The following is a 21984-nucleotide window of genomic DNA, read 5'->3' as shown; positions in this document are numbered from 1 at the left end:
AACGTCTCTTTGATGTACTGTACGCCACTTAGGAATTTGATGTTACTTTCATCACTGCCTTGACACTTAAAGCGTCTCGGTAGTGACTAAAGTCTGCCAAAAGAAGAAGTAAAGAGGGCAAAAGTGCATCATTTCATCGTGAAATTGGCAAATATGGCCGATCTTGCCACAATTAGGCGGTCTTTGTGAATGTATTTCTTTTTCGCTGGCATCCTGTAATTGGACCACTAACATAATTGCCAATGGGTAAACATCACGTTACGCAATCCCACATCTCTCACGCTCTGTCAATCTCCACGCGGTAAGCTATGAATAGACAGCTAGCATTTACCAACATTAAATGTACTCATAGCTGCGCTCGCTCGTCATCTTAAAGAGAATCGACGGGTGTTGACCCCGCAAGGGCGTCTTCCCGCTGCAATGTACTTGTGACTTTTCCGGCGACTTTACAAAAAAAAAAGCGCCATTAGTCCTGTGAAGTGGGGGCCGTCTCATTTGCGAGAGAAGCTGCAGGTTCCGTCTGGCATTCAGCTGCCTCCAAGGACACGCCAGGCACTCGCTCATGATGCGGCTCCTCCTAATGGAGAGACGCAGCCTTCATCCCCGAAAATAAAGCCGCCTCTATTTTCAGACACTCCAATAAGATGCACGGCAAAGGAGCTACAAACGGAATAGGCACCCGCATATGATGCTGTGATGGGGTTCCCACAGGTCCCGAGAATTCTTACGCTCTGGAAAACGCTGGAGCGCAAATCAGACTTACTACACATTCCAGATGAATAATAAAAATAACGCTCCCTCGCTGAATTCGAGCCTTAATACATGTGAATTTCCCAGGAAATGATTACAGGAGTATTTTTGCGGCCGGCGAAATCCATTAATGTGGACTCAAGGACGTCCAATGAGCACTTTAGCGGAGCGATGCGGCAAGCTAAAAACTTTACCTGTAAAAGTGGTTGTGCACTTAGAAAAGTGCACAAAAACACCACTCTGTAGTTAAAATGTTAAATAGAAATGCATTTTGAACACAAAACTCTAATTTGGATTATTATTATAGTCATGCTTCTCGTACAAAATCCAACTAAATTCTCCCCCATTTGCACGCTCCTTGCCCGCAGCTTCCTGATTTTTTTCCAGGCCAATGGCTGAATGCCTCCAACATGCATGCTTGGAATTGAAAAGTCACCAGCTAATGAAAGATCACATTTCATTTGCCTGCAAAGTGAGACGTTGACGTTGCGCAATTAATCATCTGCAGACGTTTGCAGCTAAACGCATTGTAAATAAAAACAATAACTAGCGTCAAAAGAAACATTCTGGATGACTCCGTAAGTTCAGTCCGGACGTGATGGCGGTCACGTCTCCTCACCTGTGTATGCGACAGGAAGTGAAAGAGGTGAGGCATTTCTCTCCTTCCTGCCGGGATTGGCTATATTTAAAACTTTTTCTTTCGGACTAATTTGAAAGGCGCTTCCTCCAACGTCCTCTGAGCTCTTTCACACGGCGAGATAGAAAAGTGACACACTTGGGTGGAACTCCTGTCTGGGCTTGTGTCTGTGTATGTGTGTGTGTGAGAAACATATTTACAGGTGCCGAGGACACTTGTGACAGCTTTCCAGTGAGAGCGCAGAATCCATCTTCCCTCCATCACACTTCTGCTTCCAGTTCACTCGTTCTCATTCTCCCGTTGTGCAACGCTGTCAGTCAGGAGAGCGCACGTTTGCTTTCGGGAGCCATCAAAATCTAGCGGAAAATATCAGAAACAAAGGAAGAGGTGAAATTACTTTTCTCACTTTGTCTTGCATAATATGAGGGGAAAAAATGTACAGCGATACAAGGCAACACTTTTTTTTTTTTTTTACTTCAAGTGAACACAAGAAATTGTACAAAAACTTGGAGGACTGTTTATATTCAAGGAAAGTCGAAGTGAGATGAAGAGCTTCATTTAGTCAGGCCGACAGCACTAAATGTAGTGCTTTACCGCCATCTTGTGGCATCTGTAGGCAATCGTAAACCTTTTTAGGCTTGGCTCAATTGATCGAGGATATTTCAGGTCTTGAAAATACATTTCTTATCCAGATTGTTAACATCTTGCGTATCATTATGGCTACAAGGGCTCCCCCTAGTGGTACACAAATTAATCACTGAATGAAATGCTCAAACTGTAGTTCAACTTATTTTCGTATGGCTTTTTTATTATATATTTTACTTTAATTTTCCAGCCTTGGACTTTTACAAGACTACGGTGCACTTGCCATAAACTCTGAACAAAGTCAGAGCAGCACGGCATGGTAAGCATTTGTTAAATGCTTCGTTTCAGCTGAGCACAATCTCGAAAGGGGCACCTGTTTGTGTCCCGCCTTTGCTGCGAAACAAGTTCAACACAAGGACCAATTTTTTTTTCCTCCTTTAGTAGCAGCCTACAAATAAAATGAATGTGCATACACACAAACATTTAAATTAAAAGTACTCCCTCCCAGGAAGAAAAGCCAATAGCTGTGAGTCATTCTGCATTCTGTATATTTTTTAATTACTTTTATTAAGTTCCCTGAGAAACATGACATCAATGTTTCATTGATGTTGTGGCGCAGTGGTTTTGAATACACAGCAACAATCAATAAGGCTTTTTTTTTTTAAGTCGACCGGTTTTTAAAAGGCGGACTGTAGTGTGTCTAATATTAACAATGCCGACGTTCAATTTGTTTCGTTTGTGTTGTGTGTGTTCTTTTTAAAATTGGTTTATGATTAATTCCAAAGATCTTCCCAGAATGTGAAAATCCACCATCAATTTTCTCCAATAATGTTATCAAGCTTAAAACTGTCTTAAATAAATTCTCCATTCTCTGACTTCCAGGAAGTAAGGACATGTTCTTGCTCATCTCTGCAGGAGGGGAAGCACTCCTCGGATGGTGCTGGATGAACAAAGATGATAAATGTACATTCGGAAGAAAAGCCCAATGTGCTTTCGGATGACCTTGGAGTCAGGTGAGCGCAGCGGATGACTCTAAATAGCATCGAGTAGGGGCCTATCAAACTCCATCTTAAGCCCCACCCCTTAGCTCCAAACTCTCTTATGACCACTTCTCAAGCAAGCGGGTCACAGTGCACCCCCCCCCCTCCCCCTTTTTAGTTTCAACTTTTTTTGCGTGCATGTGTGTGTTGTGCATTCCTTGCACGTTGTTCTCAGGCTTTATTCCTTACACCATTAGCAAGTCACCCGTCTCCAAATCCCCCCTCCCTCTCCCCATTCCAATCGCTCTCCTGCACACGCCTGCAGGATTTACTGTAGATCCCTGATATATTATGGACCGGACCGGGGTGTTGGGGGGTAGCACACAACAAACGCTACTCGCCATTTATATGACACACTTGCAAGATCACACACTGGGGGTGATTACAGTGGTCGAACAACACCTCCAGGGAGAGGATAGCCGCTTGGCGGGAGCACAAAAAATAAAAAGATTCTGAGTCAGAGTCCCCCCCCCCCCACACACACCACCCCCTTTTCTTCCATGGAGCGTCTTGTAACAAATTACAGCAAGCCACCACTCCCACCCATGCTGGGAGTCTATTAAATCCTGCCTTGATATAATCGAGGACTTGTGTCTGTTCTATTGGCATGATGATGCTTTTAATTGAGTTTGAGGGCAAACTTCATCAAGGCGCTTCCTATGCGCGAGCGAATAAAAGACGCTCGCATGACCGACCGCGTTATAAGTTCGATGGAGATGTTTCCGTGGTGAGGACGAGGCGTCGCTATGGAATGTTTACGTGTGGTGCTCAAGATGTTGAACTAATATGCTTGAAATAGCAAAAGATATCAAGGTCACACGTGGGAATTATTTTTGTGTAGTTGGACAAGTTAACTGTTAACTTATACGAAGACGGTTTTCATGGTGAGGACGGGACGTCGCTATGAAAAGTTGCGTGGTGCTCAACATGTTGAACTAACATGCTCGAAATAGCAAAAGATGTCAAGGTCACACGTCGGAATTATTTTTATGTAGTTAGACAAGTTATATTTTTTATGTGGATATAAAACTCAATAATAAGTTAAATATGAATAAGATGGCTTGCATATTCACGGCAAGTTGTGTCAAATCCAAAAGGGTAAGCAAATTGAGTGTGGGGGATCAGCAGTATTAGCCAACAGCGTTAGCTAATGCTAAAAATATATTTTGGCAGAGTGGCGGGTAGGATTTCTGATTTCAAAGGAACAATTAAGATCTTGCAATGTTTGAATGGATCTTCTTGGCTTTGTGCTTTATCCCCGCGAGGTAGCGTCAATCAAACTGGATGTGACTCACCCACAAAGCCAATGAGGCAGAAAATCAAGTTGTTTTGCGTCTTTGATAAATATTACCAGAGGTTTGTTGTTTATTACACTCCTAATGTAACAAAAAACGACTTTCAAAACTGGTTTGAAAAAAGAAAACAACAAAGGAACAGTCCTGTGTGCAGTTTAAAATGAGTCAAGATAGGAAATAAATTAAACGTATGTTAATTCCGTCATGGACGCACACGTAATTAGCAAAGTTAATTTTATTTTTACACGGCAGCGCGGACATGGCCTCCGGGAGTTATTCCACATCAGTGTAAACAGTACACGCAAATAAGTACTGTACACACCAGCAGACATTTTAATCTTGACGCTAATAATCATTTGGTGTTTGGAAGGTCAAACCGTTGCTGCTTATGCTAATTAAGTTCTATATTGTGTGTGTGTGTGGGTGAGTGTATTTGTGTGTGTGTGTAGGGGTGGTCAGTTTAGCCAGCATATTCATACACGGAGAAACCCACGCTAACATAGTTGTCTGTCAAATCAAACAATGTCTTCCCAAGAATATCTATGGAGAAAAGTATTTTCAAAACATGTCATTTGACACTTTCATATCGCATCCCTTTATTACGTACGATATAAGTCACTCATATACCGTATGTCGCTAAAATGACAGCGTCTGGGTAATCACTACTTTATAAAATAACAGAGTGGCCGTCGTTCCGTAACACCGTTAGTAATCAGAGCAGTCATCCACTGAAGATGGTGAGGAAACAGGCTAGTAAGCTAACTTCGGAAACCATCGCTAGCCAAAAACAGATCCACACAAAAACAAGAAGTTTCCATTCATGTTTGACTGTATTTTCAAGTACATTTGAATGTATTTTAAAATACTAAAGTATTTGAAAGTCCTTTTATCAAAGTAATACATTTTTGAAAATATTCAAGTTTTTTTTTTTTAAACCGCTAGCGTTAGCCTCCATCCCGCCACACTTGGACAACTGACTTAGCTTACAATTCTCATAACATTTGCATTTTGTCTAAATAAAATATTTCTTCAACTTAAAGTTTCATCTTCTGCATTATTCCGAGTGCATCCGGCTCGCAGTTTAGACATCATTCATATGGATGGAAAAAGACACGCTTGACCTCAGATTAGCATATATGGTAACGACTACGGCGACCCAGATGAATTTAAGATAATAGCGATCAATAGGACAGCGCTGCGGTGTCCTCGCTGCGGATGTATGCTGCCGCTGCTCCTTCTGAACATGCTTCATTTTGCACCACGCTTTCTTTACTGTCTGGCAGAAATGAAAATGCAACCATAAAAAAAATAATAAATAAGTAAGCATCTATAAGTACGCCGCTGCACAGCGAAGAGTGATTGCAAGAGCAGGATGAGTGTCGTAAAAAAAAAAAAAAAGAACATTCAAATGTGCCAGCATTGCTCACTTTTAAAAGACAAACATACCCCTAATAAAAACACATTCTTTTTTTAACAATTTAAACAAGAGAGACTTTTGTTCAAGTTATTTGGAGGACTATTTTTTACTTTTAATTGAGTCTTAGGCCTGTGCACCAGGTTTCGATCTTGCGAATGATTAGCGAATTAATTTCCTGTTAGCTTCCTGCTCCCTTCTAAATGAACGGACAGAAAAAGTTGAGCTTTAACTGCCCCCAAAACTAGTTTGAAATGTGAATCAGTGATTTCTATCTTCCATAACGTAGTTGGTAGCTAAAATGAGCTGTGTGCTTTTTTATTTTTATTTTCATTGTATCAAGTTGCTATGATAGCAGAATTAGCTTCTACAGCACCCTGTGTGCTGGATGCACAGAATACAAAAGAGCGGTTTTGTTGCTATTCAGCACACAAACGTTAACGGCGGACATCTTGGCAAGGATCAAATTCATTGTTGTGCTGATCATGGGTTTAAGTCACAAACAACCCTACAGTTGTTGCTTGAGCGGGACATGCCATTTCTTGACCTTCAGGACTTCACCGACCTTCATCTGAACGCATTCTCAAATACTCTAATTTTGCTTTTATTGCAATTCAATCGGGTACATATTGTCTTATTTGTTCACGTTAAATAACTTAGCGCTCGAGTTTTCTGTACGCAGGATGCTAGCAGTAAACTAATTTGCGATCGCTTGCAAGATCGGAAGTACCGTTACGTTATGAACCGAATGTGAGTAATTAATTATTCGTAAGTAACACGACTCGAATAAAGTTTTGGGCGACTATACCGATTATCACTGGCTATATGCGTTAGCGCTAGTGCTAGGCTATTCTGACAACACCCGCAGGTACTCCAGTTCAACTTTCCTCAAGTTGCAATGAAGACAAATCCAAGTTGCGACATATCCATAATTCATTATCATTATTTCTTCCACGCTGTCAGACAGCCGCGTATTTGGAGTTCAAGGGCAAAAAATGAAATGATAGCACAAAGGGCTGGGATAGCTCACAATGGTAAAATGGCATTATATCTCTTCCTTAATGTTTAATCAACGGCGTCGCCGAGCTCTCTCGGTCGACTCCATTTCAATAACTCTGCCTGCGTTTGCTCGCGGCAGCTATTCCGTATGTAGTGGGGACAATAAAGTGTTTACGTAAGCTCATAGCGGGGACTCACCTTCTTTTTGAGGACAAAAAGTCCACTTTATACGACATAAATCATCATTTTGTTGGGAGGGCTTGTAGCGAGGTGCATTTACTTTGGGGGGCATAAGAGAATTGAAATCAACATGCTGTACGTCCTCTCAAGTGCTAGAAATGTATTTATGTGTGCAGTTGTATACGTGACCAGCTTAGAATTGAACATTCTTTCAGAGATGTCCTAGAAACTTTCCACCAGCGCCTTGCCGAGAATCGCCAATTAAAACGTCAATGCTAAAACCAGCAGCCGGGACAATAATAGACTTTTCTCCCACTGACGCAATAAGTTCCGCATGCATATTTCATAATTGCTTCACCAAGTTCAATTAATGGATTCGCTCCTCTCATCCTCCAAAAGCGGCTGCAACAAACTTGGTCATCCCCTTGACGTGTCCGCGCTCGAGTGGATTTCAAAAAGCGAGACTCTTCAAAATATTAGGGATAAAAAAAAACACGTATTACAACAATATGATTCTGACCGTGTCTAAATGTTTTTCTTTTAACAATGGCGTTCTTTTAGCACTTGATACTCTTACAGTTCTGCTACCTGTCTTTTTCCACACACACTATAGAGAAAATATTACACGGCTGCTCCCGTCATCAAAGTGAGCCGAATCATCAGAAAGCAATCCTCAGTTGACTTGAGTCCATTTACTGGCAGCAATTAGGCTGTAGGATGGTCCAATTGGAACTGTAGTGGTTTCATCTGCGGAGTTAAAGCCATCTCGGTGGCTCAGGAGGTCGACAAGCCATTTCATCTTAGGACTCGCTTCCTTTTCTCTTCAGGAAAACATCTCAAATGCATTAATCAAACCAAATGTACTTGGGAGAGTACAAGGGCTCCGCTGGGAGCTGATTGGTCGGGACGTTGTAATGCCATGGCCGCACAGTATTTTTGACAAACGAGATATATTTTGACATACTTATGGAAAATTGACATTTTAATGGCTGGTATACAATTAGATGATTATATGGAAGGCCTGCACTCCTGTTCAGATTGAACATAAACAAGTGCAGTTGATATAAAAAGTGTACAAATGCCTGGTTTAACCTTGGTTTCATTGAAATATAACAAACTCGCCCCACAATGTATATATTATCACGTGCATCCCAATTATAATAGGGTGTGTACACAAATGCAACCACATTATCGCAGTTATTTTACTTCCACTTGACCTATATCAACATTAATGGTGAAAAAGGTTTATCAAAAAAATAGCCTTTGAATGGGGTGTGTAGACTTTTAACGTCCACTGTGAATTTTGCATGCGTCGTATCGGAGCTCGTTTTTCCACTTTCTCACTCGCTCTGCCCCCAGTTGCATGGTAACAAAAGCCACTCTCATTTTTGTAGCAGGGAATACAGTCTGTCAATTGCATGGGCAGGCCCAGCTCCTTTATAATCCGCTACCTTCAGCAAGACCAAAAAAAAGGGTGTAAAGTGTGCAATAATTCTTGATCCTTGCGCTATTGAGAGGAAAACCAGGGCACAGACTTATTAATACATTCAGAGACTGTTTTAAAGGCGCAATTTGTCTTTCCTCATTGTTTGCTAGTAGCGCTTTCGTCAATACTCTATTTGTTTTGCACTTGTGTTGCCTGAAAAGTGTTTTGTCTTGAAGAATAAAGCCCGCTCAAGCCTGGAGGCTTATCACAATGCAGCGCGCAGCCCTCTTGCAGACTTTTAAGATTTCCAAATGGGAGGTCATTACGCTTGACGAGAAAATATCGCCATCATTTCCCTTTTGAAAGCAGCCAGCCAAACACAAAACAAACAAGGCGAGGCATCACAATATATGAGGCAACATGGCAGAGGAAGATTATGTTCTCTCGGCAGGTCTTATTTAGATGTCTGCGCCGGCACATTAGCGCTTTATTCTCTCCCGCATTGTGGCAGCCCGTACGGCTGGCTGACGTTTTAAACGCATCGCCGCAAGTGTGCGCTATTTACATTGCAAATGGCTCCGGCGCTAATTAGCGCACGCACGTGTAAACATTTTTCTTTTAAGTGCACCGGACCATTAATTCCGCATCACGCGTCGTTAAAATAAAAAGATCGTAAACTTGTTAGATTTATGAGATTAATTGCGCGTGGACCTCTCCCACGCTCTTAAAATAAGGGAGGTGGGGAAAAAGGAGACGGATGAGGCTCTATCAGGCAGTTTCCATATTGCTTCGCTTTAATGTTATGTAAAGCGCAGCTCTCTGAGTGGCAGTAAATAGTCGACTGGTACAAAAAGTGCCTGTGGCTGTGCAGTTAAAAAAAAAAAAAATAGTGCTGATGGTGTTCAATCAATAGTCATGGTTGTAATAAGTGTCTCTAGCGCGGGGATGAGCGACATAAATGCCGGAGGAGGCCGCAATTTTTCATCAATCATACTGGGGGGAAACTAGGCAGCGTAAGACCTAGTGTAAGTGCAATTAAGACATGCCTGCCATCTAGTGGTGAGTGGTGATATTACAATGTAAAACTAGTCCCCTCCAGCATTATAGCAATTTTTTTTTTTCTATGTTCAATAATTTTTCTGAATTTGTTTTGGATTATAGTGATGGTATAAAAACGAATTAATTTATCTTGGTCTCATTTTTTTGGATGACCAAAACAGTTGGACAGAGGTGTGTAGACTTTTTCTACCGACTGTATTCAGTGTTTTTTTTTCCCCCCAGAATCTGAGTACTTCTTCCACCTGTGCAAAGGTGAGCCCACCAAGTCTTATACGCGCTAACAAGGTATCAACACTGTGAATGGATTTTAAATGGCAGTGGCACGCCTCCAAAAACGCCTCCCTAAACTGTGAAGGTTAGCCGACTGGGGAGGGCGGTGGTCTCCCCCGCACCCCAAGTCAATTTGTGTCCCGCGTCTTGGCCTTTTAGTCCTCAAGTTGTTTGATCGAGCTGTGCCGGCGCCACCGTCTGCTCTGCCGCTTTGCCGTTTTGCTGCTCGGGTCGCTGAGCAGAGCCGGTCGCCTCACTTCGGCGGTCGGGTCGTCCTCTGAGGCCCGAGCTGTTTTCATACGGCTCATCGCTTTTTTTATTTACTTATTTATTCTTTTAAAGACGTTAGCTCTGGAAGCAAAAACATGTCAACATTGATTTAAAGAGCCAAGTTTGTGTGTTTGAGTGTAAAATGTTTTATTTTGTTTGGAGGGAAGAACAAGTCTCGAAATACACAGTACACTAAAGGTTTGCCGATTTATCCACACTACCACCCGATGAAAACAAAGTAACGCTAACTTCCTTAGCATTAGCTTGAAGACACTGGTTTCCGAGTTTTAAGCGCAAAGGAAAACTAAATATTTATCAATCAAGCAATTTCATTCATTTTTGATTAGAAATTGGTTACACTGCCACCTACTGGCCTGGCATGCACATTTCATTGTTTCTCTATGACGTAAACAAATACCAAATGAACAAAAAAGAAGTCACCCTTTCATATAGTACAGTTGCCCAACTCAGTTCCATTGTGTCTGAGAGAAATAGCATCTTAATTTTCATTTTCCTTTCTTCTGATTTAACTGTGATGAATATTTTATCAGTCTTTTATTACAACCTTCCCTCTAGTGAAGCTTTGTAAAGTTTCTTCTCCTTCAAAACGCAGTGGAGTGTTATTCCCGACTTTTTCCAACCCAGAGATCCGGATCCTCGCGGACACGTGTTCTTGTCGCAAAATAATGTCGGCGTAGTATAAATGAGTGATTCCAAAGTAAATATGTAGCATCTTCCCGCGTAGCCAACACCAGATTGACGGCTCAAATAGTCGGCTTTGCGTAATGGCTCTCGAGTTGATAATGCTGAAAAGATTTACTCGAATAATTACAAGTTGTTGCTGGAGAATAATCGCAGCAATTGTGTTTCATCTGCTTGCTGTGAGTTGAGCGGAGGAGATGGTGTTTTTAGATCCTCTAATTGCTTTTGCAACAGTAAACAGTTCAAATGGCTTCTCAGAAATGATATATGCACGCGTGGCAGATTGTGTTTGGATTGGAGCGAATACAGAAACACGTTTATATTTGTCTATAGCGCTTATACGTACATGTGTAGTTATATTGGGAGGATGCACGATGGGCCTTGGCTTATATAGGACTTACCCTGAATGCCAGATGATCAAAAGCATGAACATTTTAAATTATCATTTTAATTGCTCAATTCGTAAGCTTCGAGTCCTTCAACGATGAACCTGCGCTAAGTGTTCCGATTCTACGGTTTGACTTTGATTCCGAGAAAGTACGGCTTGAATTGCTTTTAAGCTTATCGGAAGGAGGAGACCTTTAGGCTTTTTGATTATTTTTTGACATTTAAAAGATGGGAAATGGCGTATGGCCATGTTAAGAGTGTCAAATAATGAAGTAAACAATAACAAGGCCGAAGGGAGGTTTTTGATTTTCGCTCCAAACTTACATATGTCAGTTCGGGATGGATTTTTGGGATTTCAAAAAACACAGATTGTTCAATAGTTGTTCTATTGGATTATTGTTGAATTGATCATGTTTTATATGGCTGTGAGAAACAGCAGCATGCTCTTGTTAGCATCAAGCTAATACTGTGCTTTCAGGTATAGACAGTTTAAGTTAGTTTCTCATTTTTGCCGCTTGAACCAAAAATAATATTTTTTCCTTTGCTACTGTTGCTTAAAGTTGGTTGTCCTCTAATTTAATCTCACATTTTTTATTCTTCGTCAGTCACGCATTGGTTGTTGTTCTTCGGGCGCGGTGGTTTCTTGAAAATCAAATTCAAGGTACCAATAGGGCTGTTGCCGTCAGGTCAAACTGACAATTTAAAAACAGATCTTTTTTTATTTGGGTGAAAACTGCAAATTTGCATTTAAAAACAATTCCACCTATTGTGGTTGCTCCTTTAAGGATCCGTTGAGTCCATTTGAGTGTGAAAGTCACATGCTCCTAAGACTGCTCAAAATGAAAACGGCCTTAATAAAACTTTCCTCCCTTTACTGCACACTATATAAAAAGCAACGAATTGAATAGACTGCTACCAGCCTGGAGAAGTTTGTCAGGATTCATCAAGAACTCTGGATCAGTGAATCATTAAAGAGCCCAAAAGTGGGTCAGCACCAAAACATTAAGCATGTAAAATATATCGCGGTGAATTTTCAAGACTTAACGGAATAACTTACCGACTCGTAATCGAAACGTCGGGGCAAATAGGTCTCGTGAACCGATGCTCTCGGAACCCGGAATAACCGTTTTCACGGGAATAAATTCATTTCGGAAGACCACCTAACTCTAAGCACCTGTAATTTCCATTTACGTCAACAATAGGCAACATTTTTATCGACTTGCTTTATTGAGACGTAACTACGGAGCCATAGTAATGAGGCCTTTGGGGAATACGTAGCCATTATTCATAACGCCTGTCTCCGAGTACGGCGAAACGTCAGAGCGCCTTATGTTCAATAATTCTTCAAAAACTTCTTGAACACGCGTCGCGCCCAGCACGGAGCCCTTCGCCACGTTGAATACAGTTAAGAGTCAGCGACGGGGGGCGCTGCGACGCCTGATGCGATGAGAATGAAAGTGTTTGAGGAATGGCGACGATCATCATCTGCCCTGAGACTCCGGAGCGGGCTGACATTTTGATTTCTTCCCCGGGAGCTTGATGTTAATGATTTGACTTTGGATTGGGAGGGGGGGGCGTCACAGAGTTGCGGCCTTATGAGTGCAATTTCCGTCCCAGGGATGAAAGCGCATCGATTGCCCTCTGATGGTTTTATATGGGGGGGGGGGGGCTGCTTTCATCCAGACAGAGACGTTATTGAACTGCGTTTGTCACTAATGTCGGCCTGATTCTGTGTAACTATATCAGCGTGAGTGCAGTCAATATGCCACACTCGCGTGTATGATAAAAGTAGTTCATTAGCGCTGATTGCCAGGAACGCCGGAGAAGGACGATCATTTCATATTTAAAATAGAAAGCAAGTCAGCGAATGAATGACGGGAAGACGGCAGGCCGGAGCGCAAATAATCATTTTCTATTCTTTCTCTAATTGATTTTTAGAATCACAATTATATCAAGCCTTCCGACTTCACGTCAGGGAAGTTTCCCTCCCCGCTGAAGTCCCAGATTCCGTTTTTCCCATCATGAAGGTCTTTCTGTGTGTCAGGCTGGATTTAGCAATCCCCCACAGTTTCTTTCACAAAGCCAGTGGGGGACTTTGCTTGAGTTATACATTTAGATTTTTATCAAATAATTCTCCTGGGAAGTCCAAACTTTTGACATTAACACGCTTTGGCGGTATCTGTGGTGAATCACTCGTAACTAAAATCAACTTGACACGATTTTCAACCCCAAGAGAATAATTTTTTGGGACTCTGAAGCGGAACCGATAAGATGCAATCTTGATGAATTGGCCGATTTTTGGGAATTTCCATTTTTAGGCCGCACACTATTGATTATGAGGACTATTCTCAGTTTTAGCCAAAATTAAAAAAATTGTTGCAACTTTTCAGCAATATTTCCACTCAAAGTCTGAAGTGATTTATAATTCAAGTACAATAGCCCCGCTATAAATATACAAAGACTGCATTTGATTTTCCCCACTAAATCCTCTCGGGACTACAGGAGCACATCACGGTTGGCCCGTGCAAGCTTATTTAAATATTTCCCCTCCCTGTGTCAACGATAAGTCATCCATTTTTAATGTCTGTATAGTAGCAGCAACACCCCCAAGGGAGGCTTTACATCTCGAATAATACGTCATGATGCAGTTCATGCTATCTCATTAGAACATGGAATGTATGTTCAAACGTAAAGAAAAAAAAAAGAAAAAGCGCTCTCCAGGGAGTTTGTTATTTTATCTGATACGCATGTTAGGGAGTCATGTGTGCTTTCGAACTGTCGTCTTTGTAAAAGATTACATTCTTGGCGTCAAAGCGCAAAGATAAAAGAATGAAACATTTTCTGCATCCATGTTAACGATTTAAAATAAAAGGTTATTAGAATGACAGGATATCTATTATCTATTTATCATACCGTTGAGTTTTGTTGCCATGACGACTGGGGGTGGAGCGCGAGCGACAAAGTGAGCAGATACTCAATACTCTATAATTAGAAAAGCCAACATCGGCTAATTGAACTGATTTGCGTTTTCACTTGTGGAGGCAGCACTTCATCGCCAACACTTGCAAATTTCATTTGTCGTAGCACGCGAATACAAATCCATTTGTTATTTTTATGTAAACTCAATTTCTGCTCACATGGGAGGTACTGCACTGGTACTTGGCTTTAAACAAAAATTCAATCTAGTTAATCAATTTATACGCTCGGTTTGAAGTGAGGCAGTGTCATTCGATCTAAATGACTGAAAATGGGGGCCGGCGAAGCGGGCTGGTGGGTGGGGGTTGGGGGCAGAACCCCAGCAAGCGATATTCAGCACCCAAACAAAGACTGCCGAGTGTGCACGTTTGCCTGCGGGAGGCTTGACCTCTGCTCCTCGACAGTAGAAATGTAAATATGGAACATGACCGACTGGCCTCTGCAATCCAAATTAGGGCGCCGCGAGGTGAGCTAGGGGCCAGGAGGGGGCCAAGCACATTACAGTGGTATAAATATAAGCCCGTATGCGTGTCAAGAGGTTTAATTAATTCCTTCATTACAATACTTGAGCAGAGCTGATTTGGGAAGAAGTGACAGTTCCCCTCAAAAACATCCAGAAAAAAAAAAAAAGAAGCCTCTACCTAATGGTCTGGATTCAAATCAGCGCAAATGATGTTTGCACAGCATGCTAAAGGCGACCACCCATAGGACGTTTTTTTGTTTTGTTTTTTTTATCCTGCCCAATCCAATTTGCACTTTTGTTCCTAAGCCCTCTTTTTTTTTATTGTTTTTTTTTGGGGGTATTTTTTTTTTTATACAACCCTCACCCTCATCTCCCAACTAAGACCCACAATCTCCTCAGATCTCGAGAGGCTTAATCAGTGTCTGTGTCAGACTACTTCGTGGCAGCCTTCGGCCGAGGCGGATATTATCCATCTTTTTCTCCTAACAAATCTGTCAATCCACTCGACAGGAAATGAAAGTTTTCCATTTTGCAGACGAGCAAACGGTTTGCATCACGGCCAGACATAAATCCGAGCGTTAAAAGTAGGCCTCGGTGACACTCTGAGGTGAAGGCAAAAGAAAGTAACAACAACAAAAAGCAATATGAGGAATAAACTATTACAACACATGCAATAGAAATGGGCTAGCGCTTACTTTGATTTGCCCCAATTTACATAAACCCTCCCAACTATGCTTTTAATAAGTGATCCTCACCCAGGGAGTTGCCGGAGCGTGCCTTATTAGCATATTGCACACAAGTCGGAGTGAGAAAGACAAGAGAAAGGGAAAAGTGGCGCAAGGGCAAATTGGAAGACGACGACCATGAAGAAAATGTGTCCAAATAGACCTGTTTGTTTTCAATTTTATCCAAGCTCAAATATAATCCTTTACGAGGCCCACACTAATTAGCTAATGGCTTCGTTGCTGTATAGCGCCCCCTTGTGTTATCTGACGATGTGGGGAGAAGGGGGAAAAAATGTGACAAAAAGCAGCAGAGCAAGAACCGCGGGAGGCTAATGGCTCCTCAGGGCACTGATGGACTCAGATGAAATGTTTGTCATAATCCAATATTACTTCCAAAAATATATTTGATGGCTCATGGTGCTTTTGTTGTCCTTTTCCCCCCGTGGTGTTTGCAAAATCTTAATAAAAGCATTTAAAGCAGTCACATGAGAATGCATTGTAGACGTCATCACGTCTTTACACACTAGAGGGGGCTAAATCATTGCATGAAGTGGATTCCTGTCACTGGGAGAGAGGGGGGGGGAAAACAGTATTGACTAAAAACAACAGGACAAAACAGAATGAGATCTTCAAGCTGAGCGCCTTTTGAAAGAGAAAGAAGTGACTTTGACTGCTTCGTGAAAGAATGAGTCCAATAAAAAAGATAGAGTGCCGCAGGTTGGCACCTCTGGGGCCTGTGAGCCATAAGAGGGAGAGCCAGCTAATTTGTCACAACCTTCATTTGCATGCGTTTCAAAAGGCACTATGCAAAAAGAAAGAAACTAATTGGTGCTTCTCTGAGTGTGCGTACGTGTATGTGTGCCTGCTGGATATTGGCAGGAACAGGAGCACAGGGTATATTGTTTAATTGCCTTCCAAGGGGAGAGAGATGGGGGAAAAAAATCTCATTAGCCAGAAGAGCAGAATTGGATTTCACAGTAAAAGACACCTGAAAATCAGCACCTGAGTGACCATGCTCACATTTTGCCGGGGGGATAAAAAAAAACATTCTGATTGTGAAGTTTCAATGACACTTGGAGGAGATACACCGCCGCTCACGTACGGGCTATCTTAGAGGTTTAAACGGAGTTTCCTCATTGATATTTGTGTCTCAATTAAAGCCACAAACATTTAAAGTCACTCTTAAGTGAAAATAAAACTCTTGAAAATTTTAATTGAATAATTCAATAAATCAAATTTAAATGACTGAGGAAAAAAAAGTCAAGGATTTAAAATGAAACGTCAAAATCTTATAAAATCAAGCTGTTCTCTCTGCTCTCAAACACTGTTAATTTCAGGTCTGGATTCATCATAAAGTGATTCATTTCAAAATGCATCAGAGGTCAATGGACATTTTTCACTTAGTTCTCCAAACCCTGTGGGGTCATTTCACTGGTTGTAATGAAGCAACACTGTTCATATTCAACAATATCATTTGAAACATCCACACACATTGTTCTAGTTTTCTCGTGTTTTCCTTTAACTCCGCAAAACATCTGATCTGTTTTAATGTAAATCTCCAGTGATGAATATCTTTCCCCGCACACTTCGTGTAGGATCTTATCTTTTAAATGAGTCACATAAAGTAGAGTACTTTCATTTTGGTAACTTTCCTAGTCGCGGTGTAACATGAAAGAGGTGCGGAGGGCGTCGTTGCGTCCAGCACGTCCGTGCTCACTACGTTATCTGTCGTCAGCACATCTGTCTTTACTCACAGTGTAAAAATGACTTCATCTCCGCATGTAAACACACGCTCGGATTAAATCAATTCAAATCAACAACAGGCATGTGGCTGAAACAAGTGACTAGGCGCTATGAAGCCAGAAGCAGATAAAGTGAAGGTCAAAAAAATAATTAAAAGAAATCCGTGTACTCTCCCAGACTACAGGCTAACGGCACAAAATGAGGTCCCCGTAACCCCCCTCACCCCACCCCGTCTTGTTCCTCATTAATCACACTAACAAGAACGCAGCTTCATCACCAACGAGGCAGATAAGAAATTTTCTGTGGTGTCATCCTTGGTTGTCAAGGAAACCAGTTCCAAATAGTTCATCAAACACAAAATGGGCTTTTGTTACCGGCTACTTTTCCTGTCTAGATATTTACATCCACTCGCACAACACTGTTAATATGGAGTGTGTGTGTGTATACACAGATGTATACACAGTAGTTAACATACATATACAGCATGAAGTATGCGGCTCAAATATTCTAGAAGTAGCCTTTAAGGAACCATACTTGGTGAGTTAAGTGGGTGTTAAAAATGGACCAAACATTTCACGGAGTGAGGCACCCACCATTTCTTCTCGCCAGTTAGCTTTGCATTTAAGTGTGCTAGCTTAATGTTGGCACAGAATGGGAAACGCCATAGAGAGGCTAACATATAGCATCTGTGTTTTAAATTAAAGCTAAGTCTTTTTGAACACTAAACAGTGAAGCGACACACAGAGAGATAATATAACAAGACTCACAGGAATATATTCTTGATCCTCTGTGAAGATTAATATTACTATTATATAATTATAATGAGCACAATTTAAGGTCCAATGTTTCCTACAGCTCTGAGATTATGCAAGTGCTCAGGCCCAAATCAGAAAATTTACAGCTCCAACTTTCCCAAGTCCTGTTGTTGACACGGGTGCAAAAAAAATGGACACACACGTCACATACACTCACGAGGTGCTCACGGTGACAGTGACAGCTCATAAATTTGGGCGGCTTCGTACTCGCTCAGCCGAGCGTGCGAGCGTGTGATGGAGCATCTGTTTAACGCAACAAATGGAAAATGAAAAAAAAAGAAAAGAATGGTGAACGAGACACTCTGCACAGCCTCATCCCAAATTGTAGCTGATAATGGACACTGCCGTGGAAAATCCCAGACGAGGAAAAAGGCAGAGCGACTAGCGAGACTATCAACATTAATTTGACGGAATCGTGTTTAACCGAGAGTGACATGGGCGCAGCAGTCGTCGTTGTCGTGAAAGCGGGCGGGGCAGCGGGAGGATGGAAGACGGAGCTCATTTGTATCGAGGAGGAAGCGAGCTGTCAGCAAGCTGTGCGGCCTTCACCTTGCTTGACAAGCTCGCCATGACTGGCGCACGCCACATCTGCTTCCTCAACACGCCGATCGATAACTTTGCAGCCCGACGTCATTCATGCTGAATGTCACCGGGACGGTATTACACTTCCTGGACACAACATTGGATCACCCACCCAACCCAAGGACAAAAATGACGTTCCAGAACACCCCCCGGAGATTGATGGAAATCGGTGCAGGACCGACCATATTTATTTTATTATTTAAATATATTATAAACCTTTATACGCAATACTGATGCAAAATACATTAGATTTATCAATGGAATAATCGATAGACTAATCAGTTAGAAATATTTGAGTGACAGCACCAGAGACTATGTTTTTTTGTCCACTTGGGGTTGCCATCCTCACATTCCACACAGCTGAATCTGTGACTTTGAATGGGCTTTAAGAGGCGGAGCCTAACCGGCCTGGTGAGTGACGTGGGAGTCAGTGAAGAAGCATGCAGAGTGGGCCGGCTAGTCAATCTATTTTTTTTTCTTTTCTAATCTACCTATTCTACTCTATATAGCTAGCAATAATAAGATTGGACACACATTAGCATATACTGCACACTGTAAAATGTCTTTTTGGGTCATTGTCCTCAGTGTGTGGTCTTTAGAGACGATGTACTATCTAGGGGCGTAACAACAGCAACGAGGCTCTGTCGCTGCTGTTAATCAATGATGAGAAACACGCTGACCTTGACGTGCGATCGTTTGCCTCGAAGGACCGTTTCTCCTCGACTCTCTTCTACTCTATGAAATGACACCTCGGTTGTCTTCATCTATACGGATATGACTAACACACAACAAATCATAGTTACGCAACGATAGATCTCACGATTTTAAAAAGATACTTTCCAGGTGCATTTGCCAGGAGTTACACAATGTACCAAAGTTTATCATTTGTATACTTAAGTCTTGTAAAGTTGTCAGGTATTTTTTGGGTTTTGAGGTGATTTGTGTTTGAGGGGGAAAAGGCAATGAAGGAATTTGTAACATCTAAGCATTGCGAGTTTAGCTTAAAATAGTGCTGGAGGACAACACTGGGGAAACAAATCATTTACCAATATGGCATTACTCTGGTGTATAGAAACAATCTTTAATTTTTTTTATTATAGTGTTATGGGCAAAAGGCCTGGTTGTGATTAGAAGTGACAGAAACGCTATTAAGAAATAACAGTCGAGTTCCCGCTCGGAAAAGCTGACGCTAAGCAGAGCTGAAAACTCCTTCTCGCTACCTCGACTTTTAACTGCAATAAATGTCGTCCATCTTGTGTCAGCCGGCCTTCAAAAAATCGATACGATTTTTGGCGACTGGCGTTGAGATGGGACAATTGAGAGTCACCTAAGAGGAAGAGGTGTCACAAAAAAGAAAAATACCTGCAACGTGTCCAGCGGCACACTGATGCTATACTTATTAGCACGTCAAGACAGGAAGCGTCTGAGTCGCCGCCGCGTGCTAATAAACACACGCTAAGCGCTTTAATGATGCATTTCAGCCGAGCTTGATGGCCGCACTTATCACTGCTGATAAATGTCGCATTTATTCATGCTTTGTTTACGCCCCACGCCGGTTCACATTCCGACACGGTCTCGCCCACACACTTTACAGGCTCTATATTGGTGTAAACAGTTTAGAATAGCGCGCTAACAATGGGGCCGACTACAAACAGCTGCACCGTACGACACCGTGCAAATGCTAGTGGTATGCGCTGGGTTGACACCGTCAAAAGTTTTGGGTCACTGATGTGCGCTAGGGGTTAGCATAAATGTCTTGTAGTTTGTTGAATCTGGATTTGTATCTCAGCTCAGGTTGTACCGGGTGAAGACTGACTCTAATTTCTACATAGGTCAATGTGATTGGCCCAAATGGAATTAATTTGGACCCAAAACTAAACAGCCAATCACTTTTAAGCATGATAATGATCTCAGTCTTACAGTACATTCATTGTTCTATGACACTTGGGAGGCGATGTAAACACCCTGGACTCGTTATTCCATGACACTTGGGAGGCGGTGTAAAAACCCCGGTCTAGTTTCCAACCACGTCATCCAATACAATTATTTAAAAAAAAAAAAAAAAAAAGTAAATGATTGCAAGGCCTGTCGGAGGATTCTTTATGTCAGTCTATGCTACATCAACCATGCTAAGATAACCATCCTCATAGTTCTGCCTAATTAAATCACTGAGCTCAAGTGACTCATGTCTTAGGCATGTTAATCCTTCTGAAATCAAAAGTGAAACTGGATCTGCATGCGTCACACACTTACAGGCTGCAGCATTGGGTGTATTTAACAGAAGGAAATAATCCGCCTTGAGAAAGATGATTATGCTCAGTTTTGATTCAATCGCCTTTCTGGGAGTTTCCTCAAGCCTGAAAAATGTGTCAATTTTTCAGCTAGCATGTATCCCGGTGAAAGCAGCGTCTTGACATTTCAATTTTTGGAATCATTACTGAATTAGTGCAGTGCTTATATTTAAACTGTGTGATATAACAGTCATCTACAATATTATCAAATATACTTTCTAGGATTTAAGTATCAGACTACACATTTTTGTAGGTGCTATTAGCTGTTAAATGTTTGCGAATGCCTGTGTAAGGAAATTTGTCCAATTCGGTAAATGCGCAAGCAGCTTCTACATTTGACAAAACCGATGTTGGGCTTCCTTCCAGCAAATCTCACGAACCTGTTTTCAGGGTTTGGTCATGTGACGTTCAGAATGGAGCAACTAGTTATTCCATCTTTGTTTTTTAGATTTGTGTACTATTTATTGCAGATGAAACGATTACTACGGTTGTAAAACAAAACAAGTGAAATCATTCTATGACTCCCTGGGAAAATACAGAAAATAAAAGATTGTCCCTTTCAGCTTCCTGGTGACAAACACATGATCGATTAATCTTCCTTTGCCTCTCTTGTGCCCGTATGTGGTCCGTGTCTTAGTGAAGCCCCTCAAGTGAGGATCAGCTGATTCTCTTGTGTTGCTTTGTGACTTTTTACAAAGCTCAATGGTGTTTTTTGTTCAATGGGAGACGCACGTTACGGCCGGCTGTCAAGACGGTGGCGCACCAGCCGCCCGCACCCCACCCCACCCCATCAGGCAGCTGTCGCAGCGCCAGGCGCCGGGCTTCAAATAATCCACAGTTGCAGGAGGTGTGTCAAATTGCCCACGACGTGTTCAGACCCATGACAGAAAAGTTGGAGGCTTTTCAAGATGGAAATCGGCGTAAAACGTGAGCCTCCCATGGATGCCATTGTGTCTAAAATAATCATTCCTGGAAATTATTGACACAGCCAGTGAGTGGTGTGTTTTTAATGATTATTATAATTAATTTAAAAATATTCCCTCTTCTCATGGACCTTTATGTATTAAATAGAAAACAAACAGAAAAACAGGTATGCACGCCAGACCTATAGATGACAACGACAGAACTCGTGCTACGGGATTGCCTTGCCAAATTTCATTCAAGCATATTTTGAATAACTAGTCGTTGATATATGTCGGTAGAAAATAGACCCGGCGCTATGCTTTGATGCCGAAGCATTCCCCGGTGTATCGGTAAACGCTATACGTACAGGTTTGCCTCGATACCGTCCTGATGACTCATTAGTAATTCAAATTAAAGGTTTCAAAACACAAATATTTTAAGAATCTAATCATATCAAGTGTTTTTTCGATTA

General features: G+C 41.8%; 1 protein-coding gene across 1 annotated transcript in view; it reads right to left on the bottom strand.

Annotated features, from left to right (window-relative positions):
- Positions 1 to 21984, bottom strand: part of sorcs3b (sortilin related VPS10 domain containing receptor 3b) — an 81269-nt gene that overhangs the window by 43190 nt on the left and 16095 nt on the right. Inside the window, exon 3 of the mRNA XM_088385534.1 lies at positions 1588 to 1743. The gene's annotated coding sequence lies outside the window, so the exon portion shown is untranslated. The remainder of the gene's footprint in view (positions 1 to 1587; positions 1744 to 21984) is intronic.

Source organism: Syngnathus floridae, chromosome 9, assembly GCF_059516105.1.
Source record: "Syngnathus floridae isolate MCC-2025c chromosome 9, RoL_Sflo_1.0, whole genome shotgun sequence".
NCBI lineage: Eukaryota > Metazoa > Chordata > Actinopteri > Syngnathiformes > Syngnathidae > Syngnathus > Syngnathus floridae.
Note: the sequence above shows the minus strand (reverse complement) of the source record. Positions and strands in the feature narration are given on the sequence as shown.